The sequence below is a fragment of the Coptis chinensis genome, chromosome 3, assembly GCF_015680905.1.
Source record: "Coptis chinensis isolate HL-2020 chromosome 3, ASM1568090v1, whole genome shotgun sequence".
NCBI classification, from domain to species: domain Eukaryota; kingdom Viridiplantae; phylum Streptophyta; class Magnoliopsida; order Ranunculales; family Ranunculaceae; genus Coptis; species Coptis chinensis.
The window spans coordinates 78,270,952-78,283,627 of NC_141458.1; positions in this window are offsets into that span (position 1 = coordinate 78,270,952).

Sequence of the window (12,676 nt, forward strand, 5' to 3'; positions counted from 1 at the left end):
TTCCCTAATTCTTCAACCTGACCAAACTTATTCTCCGAGTTTGGCTGCATACTTTTATGCTAATATGGAAGACACACCAACATTCAACCATGCACATGGTTTCTACTTAGATGGGTTCACAATCCAAGTTAGTGACACACCTCATATCTTTTCTGAACAACAACTTGCACTAACTTTGGATCTTCCATATCACGATCCTATTGCATCATGGCATTACATCTATCATAATTCTTACCGTGCCTTTCAGTGGCAAGCATTTCGTGAAACTTACGGTGATGGTCTTGAGATTAAACGAGAAGGAAATGGCCATGTGGCATGGCGTGACGTCACCATTCCCTTAGCAAGCATGACCATGAACATGGGGACTGCGATGTTATTTGTACTCCTGAACATTATGGGAGATTGGTATTTTTTCTCGCCAATGAGGCTTCGCGTTGTATTGATTGCCCTAGCTCAAGGTCATACATTATTTAACATCATAGGTTGTGTTATCTCCAACCTGAAATGAGCTTGCACTTTTCAGGATCAGTATATACTTTTACCGGTCACCGCTTGCCGAATCATGAAGACACATTTCCCACAGTTTGCAGCTACTTTTCATGACTGGGTCGAGGTAGATTCTATATGCCCAGAAAGCGAGAATCATTCGTTCATTGAGGTTTCAGCAATGGAAGCGCCCTTTCGGTACCTGAGGCATGTTCGTTGTTACCCGAAGGATGAAAATATGGAGACACATTTGAGGAAATCTGGAAACGAAGAATGGGCAGAAATTTGGCAGACTATTATCTTTTGGCGCGATACTAAGGAAATGCATTTCCTTCAAGAGGGCCTTGAGAACTTCACATCTATTTGGATGGTAAACTTGAGCTTGCCATTGTACATATATCTAGCTAAACCTTATGTTTGGTGTGCTATTGTTTTCATGTTTTGTATGCTATTATTTTTATTTTGTGTGCTATGTTTAGTGTGCTATTGAACATTTTCTTGTTTTTTTTGAATAATATATTATGTTCTCCAACCTTTCTGTTCTAGCAATCTAGCCCTAATTTTGCTCACGGTTCTCAGGTACTTTATCTCTTTAATTATTAATACTTCGAGGACTAAGCATCATTCTGTTGGGGGTGCTTTAACCCTGTAGCAAATATTAGGCAAATTGTAACCTGTATATAGTTTTTATTTTCATGTTAATAATTGTACTTAGTGACAAAGTCTTGTTTCCTTTTCAATGATGAAAATTGTCTAGAAATCTCACATTAGTATCCGAATTAGGAGTTGTTTTTAAAAAACTTAAGATAATATGTATGCAATAGTTTATACATCTTTTCATGAACATTCATGTACTGAGTATCATCGATTGTACATAGCAGTAAGTTTCTGGAACCAACGGTTAGTTACTTAAACTATAAACCCTGTGAGAATCTAACAAAAACCTTGACATGAGTGATTTGTGTGTGATGACACAGAGGACTAGTTTTTCCGATTAGAGAAAATCACGCGTCTACTTACTTGATCACCACCTGAACCCTAGGCGAGAATTTAGGCCATCTTTGGATCGACATAACTAAAAATTCTAACATGTTACAAATTTTACCGCTAATCACTCCACTGAACCTTTCATCAAACCTTTCACTTTCACAAAAAAAAAAAAAAAAAAAAAAATCCTTACCCATCTATTAAACCAAATAAAAGAACCTACCTAAGTGATGAGTATGAGAAATAGGATGAAATATGGAAAGAATAAAGAGAAAGACTTGTCCCAAATAAAAGTCAGTTACTTGCTTCAGGAAAGAAAAATATAATCATGTTTTAAGCCATCTAAAAAAAAAAAAAAAAATCCATTAGAGGCTTAAGAACAAGGTTGGAAAACTCAGGTAGAAGAAGGAAAAAAAACAAATATTTCTCTAGTGTAAATATATGAAGACCCTATTCTCTCATACTCGTAAATTTTAATTATCCATTTCCATTTTCTTGTACACTATCACCTAATCCCCACAATACCTAATAAAGACCTCTAGCTCAATTAGGAGTAGGGTGGTGTGATAATAAGTAATAGACGTGATTGATCGACATCGGATCCTCTGACTGTCATTGAGATGTGAGGAAACGTGTTCCCACTGCACACTGGAGTTAACAAAACCTGAGTGGAAAAATTTTGAATGAAATTGTGTTTTGACACATACCTGTGAGAACCCATTTAGGTACACTCTCCAAAGGATTCAGAAACAACCCTGCTAGTACATTTCAATGAAAAGTTCACTGCATGCATGATCATATGTAGATGTTTTAATTATTGAATACATATTAACTTGAGTTTAAAATAAATCAATCCTCGTTCCCTGCTAAGGAGATGTATGGATATCTGAGATTAATTTAGGGAACGAAGTTTTACATCGAAGTCGTTGTAGTATAAATGAAGTTTGTGAGTATCTTCTCTGGAAAACTCTCACGAGGCTATAACTCGTCAACTAGGGAATTCCTAGTGGTTTAAGGCCTTGTTGCATATGGTCAATGCAACCGCACTCTGCGAAACAAGAATTAGTTAGGACTACACATTTTTTGGCCACTTATCTGTTTTAATGTCTCTTCTTTGCTTGAGGACAAGCAAAGTGCTTTTTGGGGGTAGTGTGATAAGCACCCAAAAGTGTATTATGAAACCCCGTTGAGACATATAAATTTGGTTAACTATGTGTTTAATAATAATCATGAAATAAATATGTTTTCATACTTTTGCGGTATTCGCGAGTAAACATGGAAATATGGTTTAAACCTGCAAATAAAGCACGAGGAGCGACATGTATATGAATTCTTCCAAATCCGCACGAAGCATCAAACTTCGAAGCTCCTACCTCTTGAACCGGGACTCGAATCGACAAGTGAGCTGCTTTCGGACAATCGTAGGCGATGAACTTTACGCATAGGCAGGAAGTTGTAAAATTGCCCAAAGACCGGACCGCCACTGGACTGCACATAGGACCCACTATACGGGCCTGCAAGATTGGATGAGTCATCAATCATGGAGCATATCAAGACAAAAATGACAAATTATTGGTGCAAAGTTGACACCTTGCATGTAATTAATTAGATTAGGTGTTAATAGTGAAAAAAAGGCAAGGTGTCACTTTGTTTTAATGTGGTGGATAAAAATGAAGTAATGTGGTTTGATGTTTCACATGGGAGGAAATGAGATGTCTCTCAAATAAAGAAAAAAACAAAACAAGGGGGGGCGGGGGACACTCCATTTACTCCCTTGACTTCTTTTCCTTACCTTGTATTATTTTAGTTCCTTAGTCATTCTTATTATTTAGTTTTTAGTTTTAGAAAAAAAAAACTTGTAATAGTTTTAATGGAGGAAACCTTGGTTTTCTTCTAGAAAATAAATAAAAAGCAAGTGAGTTTAGTTAGTTTTTCTTCTTCCTCTTTCTCTCTCTCTTTTGTTCTTCTAGTTTGTAATCCTTTATCCCAAAGATCATGAGCTAACTTCCCTTTTGGGGAGTTAATCCAACTCATGTGAGGGAAAATAATTGTTGTTGGTTTGGTAGGTTGTTAGGAAGAACAACTTGACCTACATCCTATCCCAAAATGATAGTTGGTGTAGTGTCTAGTTAGGAATCAAGGAATGAGCTTAGAGATAAGTCATTGCTTGATTCCAATTGCTAACATGTATGAGTTTAGAAATGAGCCATACATGTTAGGGATCAAGTTTTCTTCCATTAGGGCTTGTCTATGAGTCTAGGAAGAATCAAATGAACATTTTCAAATCAATAACTAAATGTTATTTTCACATGAGGAGGATTAGCTCTCCACCTTTTCTTTAGTAAATTGTATTTTGTCTTAGTTGCATATTTCGAATCTTAATGTTTTTCTTTAATGTTTGTGTAGGAAAGAAACCTAGTATTAATATAAACTTACTCACTAGTTCCCTAAGAGTAACAACCAAGTTGTAGTTGTCCTAATCTTTAGGTTGGTTCGATCCTTACTTAAACTTTACGAACGCGAAGATCGTGAGTAAGAAACTTTGAGTTCGCTTTTGCATCAAATTAGAGAGTCAAATCTCTAACGTAGTAAAAAAAAGCTAATATCACACCTCCACCCAATTGTTTTACAGCCTGCTCCATTTTCAACCCCCATATACCAACAAGAAACCCCAATTTCATCAATCCCCACTATAAATGGCTTCAGTTCTTAAAATCGTGCCGGAGCAAAATTTTCAAGACCTCTTCTATTCTGATCTATTTGAAGTGCACTTCAGAGCTAAGATTAGAAGAAGAGGATAAGAACCCTTGGTTTTGTTGGAAGGTGCGGCTTATTCTCCCTCTCCTACTCTTTCGTTTTATAACTGCATGCTTAGAGGGGAGGATGACCGCATCACGGTTGTCAAGGATGGCCACTCGCTGGAGCTCACCAAGGAGGTGGTGAGTGGAGTCTTGGGGATTCCTCTGAAGGCTTATGTTCAGACGGAACAGTCCCCAGATGGAAAGACCATCGACCTGATGATCATAGAGACACTTCTCGAGGGGGTTAAAAACCCCAAGTCTCACTGCATTTTTCAGAGTTCGCTATGAAAGAACCAGCTAGCTTAGTATTATCTTAGTGGACAGACCTACAACCTGCTAGGCTTGGCTAAGCCTTCGGATATAGGTAAGGCGATGCTTCATCTTTTATGGATTCTTCAAGAGCAGAAGAATAGCTTCTGCATCGTCTCCTTTATCTTTGAGCAACTCTGCAAACCGAAGAAGTCAACCACCCCTCTGCCAGTGCTGGTCACCAAGATCATGTAGCATTAGGGGTTCCAAGCCACATACGCCCTAGTGGAGGTCAAGGACGCTACCACAGGTCCTATCTATGCCCATTGTGTCCAAAAGTTATGGCTTCCACCTACCGCAAGAGCCCCTGAGCAAGCACGCCCGACCAAGAAGGTGGATTACTTCGCTGAAGATGCCACTCAACAGTTCACTTAGCTCTTGGATGGAATTCACTTCCTCTATGGAAGCCAGAGGATTCTACATTCGTATCTCCACCAACTCAGGGAACCTCAAGGGAACATCATAGCGGAATAGCAGACTATCAGAGTGGAATATCATACCCTCAGAGAGGAGCAGCGGTCCTTCCAGCAGGAGCAGCGATGTTTTCAGCACAATGTCACTAGAACACTGCAGAGCATCAGAGACACACTCCCGCGTAGTGGTAGACATGCTAGGTCCCGACGTCAGCAAGGAGAATGATCTTCTAGACGTCAAGACGAGTCCCGCACGGATTCTGACTAGGATTCCTAGTGTTCGTATAGTTGGATTTATTTACTTTTCTATTTTTTCTTTCACGTATATGACGTAGCATAAGTTTAACTTTATGCTTAATATTATTTGATTGTTTTATGTTGTTTTGTTTTTCTTGTGGAATTTGGTATATGAGTATAAGGTAAAATAGATACATCATGCCAAAATTTTCCATTTTTCTTTCATGCATTTTAGATATGTTTTCAAAAATACAAAAACCTAAAAAGATTTTATAGTAGAATAAATATCCCTAGTATAATAAACCATGTATTTCTCGTTCTATATCAAACAACCCACGCCCCAAACTTATTTGGGGGTGGCGTATTTTCATCGTGAAGAACAAAATACAGGTGTATCGCCGTTTTTTGCTCATGTTTCTATGGTAATCTCTTTCTTTATCTCTTCATACTTTGAGGACAAAGCATAATTCTATTTGGGGGTGGTATAGTAACATTTTGCAAAAACTAGACATTTTCTATATAGTAGGTATAATATTATATTTCTTCCTTTCTAAAAAAAATTTCGAAAAAGACCAAAAATATTTTTATGGTTAGTATTAAAAAGTCTTGTTTCGTTTTTCTATGATGAATAAAAAGTTTAGAAATCTCATTATAGCAATAGAGTAAGGACTTGTTCTTCGTACTTAGACTAATATACGTACAATAGTTTCTACATATTTTCATGAATGGCATGCATCAACATTTGTTTGTATATACCAGTGAGTTTCCGAAGCCAAGGTTAGAACAATTAAGTTACATAGCCTGTGAGAATCTAGCCAAAAGCCTCATCTAAATGATTATTGAGTGATGACACAAAGGATGTCCGGATAGAAAGACCACATGTCCATTTGCTTGATCGCCACACTATATCCTAAGAGAGAATTTAGGCCCTTTTTGGATTGATATAGCCAAATAAATGTTAAAACCCCAAAAAGATAGTTTTCCTCTAGTTACCCTTCTTGAGCCTTCCCCTTTTCTAAAAGTCTTTTTATTCTTCACCAAAAATTTCTAACCCGTTACAACACACAATAAAAAGCTTACCCAACTAATAAGTTGAGAACTGGATGGATATCAGAAAAAGAGAGGAGAAGACCTTGTACAAAAAAAGACAGTTATTTGCTTCAAAAAGAAAAGAAAAGAAATAGAAGAAAAGAAAGATCCATCAAAAACCAAAACTCCAAAAAATCAAAGGAGTAAAAAAAAAAATCGAATCTCCCAAAAGTTCAAAATCAAAAAGAGACGATATCAGAAACAAAAAGAAACAAAAGCAAAGTTAGAACTCTCAAAATTCAAAATCATATAGAGTCATAAAAACAAAGGGCAAAAAGAATGTATTACAGTTCGGAAGCAAAAGAACAAAACGAGGTTCTTCTCTAGTTACAAGTATCTTGAAGACTCAGTTTCTCGACTTATCAGATTTGTTTTTTCCTTCCTTTTTCATTCTAAGTCATCACCTTAGCCCCGTTACTCCTAATAAAATACCTCTAGCTCGATTAGGAATAGGATGGTGTGATAGTAAGTGGCAGGCGTGATCAATCGACCATGGTTTCTTTGGACATCATTTGAGTATGCGAGGAATATAAGTGCCCACTACACTTGAGAGAACGAACCTTGAGTGAATCTATCAGAGAGTTGTAATTGCAACACACCCCTGTGAGAACCCACCTTAAGGATGCTCTCCAAAAGCCTTGGAAACGACTCTGCTTTTGCATTTCATTGCTCATGTTTTGTACATTTATCTTTAGATGATTTAATTACTTTATATATGTTATTCTAAATTCAAAGGAGCTTGTCCTTATTCACCGCTATTGAGATGTATGAACTTCTGAGAATAAATAAGGAAACAAGACCCTTTGTACTGAATAGAAGAAGTTTGTAAGTACCTTCACTGGAAAACTCTCACGAGATTTAAAGCTCGTCCACTAGGGAATTCCTAGTTGTTTAAGCCCTTGTTGCATATGGTCAATGCAATCACACTTTGCGAAACGAGATTAGTATAACTTATAATAAATCACTCATTTGTAATCTTAGTTTTTTTTCTCATCCTTGCTTGTGGACAAGCAAGATATTATTTGGGGGTGGTGATTGACCTTGCCTCTTTTTTGTGTATGTAGATGGTGTATGGTCGTTGAACAAAATAAAAGCGTATCAAAACCTAATTATCCCTTAATAAGTAAAGGATGAGTATGGTATCGTTCCACTTTTAAGTGTATGTTATGTGAAGGACATGACTGGAGAGGGGGTTTAAGGGATTAAAAACTATGATTGTAGAGATTTTAGATTATAATACTAAACTAAACTAAATTAACTAAACTATTGAGAATTTATAAGAGAGGGAATTCAAGAGATTAGAATCCACCAATACTTTTAATCTATGACCTTCTGCTTCATGCTTGTTCTTACAAGTAGACTACAATTAGACAATCGAGCGAGTGTCGATGCCCTCTTGGACGAAACATCGTTAACAATTAACTCTACTTAAGGTTGTTCCTATGTTTATGCTATTAATATCTTCTTTCCTTTTATGTAAGCTCGGGCAGCCATTCAATGTATTACCAAGAGCAACATCAAGGAGTACTTCCTAATAGGGCGGCCATTCAATGAATCACCACTTAAGGCAAACACAAAGAATACTTTCCCTAGGCAGCCACTCCCTAAGCTACTCATTCTAAGGCAACACAAAGAATACTTCCCTAACTTTAAAGAATTATACTACTAGAAGAAAAGTAAAGAACACTAGCATGATATTAATATTGCAAAACATAAACCCTATTCTATACTTCCATCCCCTGGTGTGGGCAATGGAACTAATAACTAAAAACATAAAGAACTAACCTGATTGAAGAACACCATGAACTTGAAAAATCATTAAACCTTAAGCACTGGCTTCATCTCCTCCCTTGAAGGAGAAGATTAGCCTTCCATAGAGAAGGAAGAACAAGAAGAAGAAGAGTCGAAGAACATAAGACTAGAAAGACTAATTTATTAAGACTCAGCTAGTTGATCTTTTATTATTTATCTCTCTCTACCTCAAGTTATGGAGACAAGAATATAAGTGAATTGGCAAATTACATGAGGCACTTAGGTCCTCTATTTATAGAGGTTACAATGAGCTCTAGAAGCATTCCAAACCGACATTTGTTTTCTAATACAAATAGACTTCTTTCAGAGTCCAACTTCGTCTCCAAAACTGAGAAGAAATTGGCTACAGTGTCGATCCATGCATCTGGACACACTATTCATGCATCTCAAACGCGATCAATACGTCTGGACGCTCGATCCATGCGTCCCAGATGCATTAGCCTATTTTGTCTCTTCTGCTCTATCCTTCTATCCTCTTTTGTGGCTTTGGTCCAAGCAACGAATCCTTTGGCCTTGGGCTTCCAAATAGGCTTTAAAATAGGTCCAAGGCGCATCTTTAATAGCTCCAATTCCTTGGCCTTCTCCATGATTGTCCACGGGCTTCCCATGTGATCCTTAATACTCTGAATTGCTCCGTTTTACCCCTTTTTTTTCTAATATTCTACAAAACTTTCTTTTTCACCTGTAGAATCTTAAAACACAACTTATCAACATTATTAGTCCACTAAGATGGCTAAACAAGAGGCATAATCGAGGGTTAAATAACACTTTTTGAGCACTTATCAGTGATCAGCTTCCAAATGTGCATTTTATTACACGTATATTGCTGCATTATAGTGTTTAACGAAAAGACAACTCATAGCTTTTACTGCCTTTTTTAAGTTAAGGAGTATTTCATACCACTTATCATAAAAGATGTGTCTTAGCACCCAAAGGAGCCTTAATCACGCTTATTATAAAAACCAGTAACTGCTATGAAAAAGTGCTGAAAAAGTCAAAGTCAACGGTCAAGGTCCAAAGTCAAAGCCCTCAAATCAGAAAACTAGAGATGAAGGCTCTTATCTCAAAATATGATGACTTTCTCCCTAAACCTACCTTGGTCAAGAAGAAACCCAAAAGCAAAAGTGAAGTGTGAGGTGTCTAATTTGTAATGGAGAAGGGCAAATCTATAAAAGGCAAAAGTATGGGTATATAAGCTAAAAGCAAGGGAGAGAGAAACCATCCATTGTCTTAGGATCCAAACCATTTAGTTTGTTTAATTTCTTGTCTAGTTTTTCAATTCATGTTTTTACTTTCTTGTTGTTTTATTTCCTTTCAATCAACTTGTTATTTACTTGTTCTTATTTCAATCTTTCTTTCATATTGTTGTTCTTATTTCAAGTTTGTTTAATCTTCCTTTCAAAGTTTTCAAATTATTTCAATACCAACAATCAAAGTTTTCAAGTTTTCATTAGCTTAGAACTATTCTAATCCATACAAGAGTCTACCTTTCTTCTTTACATCTCCTTCACTCAGGCTCTAAACAATTTAGGATGAGCCTCACTTCTAAAAACAAACTCTTTTGAAGTTACTACCACTATCAAAAGGTTCAAGTCTCCCCAATGACAAGATCAACATAGGTGAGCTTCCTATCAAGAACATAAGTTTTACCCCTTACCGACCCACTCTTAGCACTACTCTTCATATAACCATTTTCTTTTCCCTTACACACATGAGAAACAATAACATTACCACTTTTCTCTTTCTCATAAGTCTCCAGATCCAACACATTGAGATCAATGTTATGCATGGACTTCAATCTGGAACCGAACTATCACTAGATTGTCCAACTGGCCTCCCACCATATCGATAACCTGACTCTGCAAGTCGCAAATATATTTTCCAACCTAGCAGCCTTGGTCATCCTGCTCTCAAAAGCCTTACTTTTCCCCTTGAGTAAACTACCCAGTTCATAAACAAGTAACACTCATATCCTCCATATCAAGCAAAAACGGTTCCCACCGCTTAGCAGGTTCCTTAGGAGTAAGCTCATAGCCCTGAAGGTTACCCTTCCCACTAGAACGCTTAGGTGCACCACCTCCACCACTCCTAGAAGCACCAATGCTACCAGTAGCCCGCATATGGCCAAAACGAGACTTGTTCCTACTCTCCCTAGTGACAATCCCACTGTCTTCTCTCTCCATCTCAGCCTCAGATTTAGATGTGCTCTCTACAATTCCATGAGCTCTCTTTTTCTGCCTTCTCCTTTTTAGCTTTATCTCTTTCCCACATTTTGGAACAAAATAGTCACGACCTCCCCCAATAATTTCTTTTTTTCAGGTCAGCTCAAGCGAGCAAACCTCTTGATTTCACATCGATGAGTTTGATGTGTGATGACGACCTCTACAAAACATATATTACGTAAGTACTAGACACGATACATCAAAAACAGGATTATCAAAATCAAATCTATCATTAAAATTACAAAACCTAGTCTTCACATAACTCCCAACAACGCAAAAATTACCAATAATGAGCAACGGCCTCCTCTCCCACAGTTCATTACTCACGCCATCCAAAACAACATACTTAACCATGGTCTGAGGACTAAAATTGTTGGCACTAGATCGCTCTAGACTCATTCAACAGGTCGAAAACCCTAAAAAGCCTCCAGCTATTCCCAATGAACTGACAAGGTGTTTTGTCACAAAAGTCTAGTGATAAGCACCTAAAAGTGTATTATGAAACCCCATTGAGACATATAAATTTGGTTAATTATGTATTTAATAATCATGAAATAAATATATTTTCATACTTTTGCAGGTATTTGCAGTAAACATGGAAATATTGGTTAAACCTGAAATAAAGCACGAGGAACGGCGTATATACGAATTCTCCCAAATCCACACAAAAGCATCAAACTTCCAAAGCTCCTACCTCTCGAACCAGGACTCCAAATGCAACACGAGAGATGCTCAGACAATCAGGGCGATGAACTTTACGCATAGGCGGGAAATTGTAACACTGCCCAAAATACCGGACCGCCACTGGACTGCACATGGACCCACTATGCGGGGCCACAAGATTGGATGAGTCATCAATCATGGAGCATGTCAAGACAAAGATAACAAATTATTGGTGCAAAGTTGACACCTTGCATGTAATAAATTAGATTAGGTGTTAATAGTGAAAAAAAAGGCAAGGTGTCACTTTGTTTTAATGTGGTAGATAAAAATGAATCAATGTGGTTTGATAATTCACGAGGGAGGAAATGAGATTTCTCTCAAATAGAGAAGAAATTAGACAAATGTGGGGACACTCCATTTACTCCCTTGACTTATTTTCCTCACATGACATTATTTTAGTTCCTTAGTGAAAAGGAGAAGTTAGTTTTAGTTTTGATTAAAAAATCTTGTAATAGTTTTAATGGAGGAACACTTGTTCTTCTAGAAATAAAATTAGAAGTGAGTTTGGTTGTTGATATTGCCTCTCTCTCTCTCTCTCTCTCTCTCTCTCTCTCTCTCTCTCTCTCTCTCTTTTGTGTTTTTTCTTAGTTCATAAATCCTTGTCCCAAGGATCATGAGCTAACTTCCCTTTTGGGGAGTTAATCTAACTCATGTGAGGGTAAACCAATTGTTGTTGGTTTGGTAGGTTTAGGAAGAACAACTAACTCTACATCCTACCCCAAAATGGTAGTTGGTGTAGAGTTTAGTTAGAAATCAAGCAATGAGCTTAGAGATAAGTTATTGTTTGGTTTCACTTGCTAGCATGTATGAGCTCTTTAGTGAGCCATGCATGCTAGGGATCAAATCTATTTTTCCATTAGGAACTTGTCTATGAGTCTAGGAAGAATCAAAACCTTTTTCAAATCAACACTAATGATAGTTTCACATGAGGAGGATTAACTCTCCAACTTCTCTTTCAAATTTCTATTTCGGTATTAAGAGCATGTTTTCATTGTTAATGTTTTTATTAATGTTTGTGTAGGAAGGAAAAATCTAACATTTATATTATATCCTTACTCCTTAATTTTCCTTTATTGTAACATCTAATTTTTAGTTGTTCTAAGCTTTAGGTTAGTTCGAATCCTTATTCAAACTCTACGAAACGAAGATCGTGAGTAAGGAACCTTGATTGCTTTTACATTAATTTAGAGAGTTCAAAACTCTAAGTAGTGTTCTCCAAGCATATATCAAATGGCGCCGCTGCCGTTCTAAAGCCATAAAACTTGTGCTAAAGATCGGAAGTTGCATCAAGGGGGAACCCCCATTCTCTTCCTTCCTTTCCTTTTCGTTCGTTTACGTTTTTTTGTTTTTTTTTTCGTATTTTAGCCTTGAAATAAACCTATAATCTAAAAAAAAATTCGTTCCACTTCCAGGTACCAAAAGTTAGGACTGGGAAAGATAAATACAGGCGATTATAAGACTTCTGAGAAAATTTGAAAGTATTCGAATTATTGGACAAGCGTCTTGTGGTGTAGAGTTAGCGTCTTGTGAGTGGGACCAGCGTTAGCATGGTGAATTTCTTCAGTTGTTGCTCCTGTTAAACCACCAGCATCTCCTG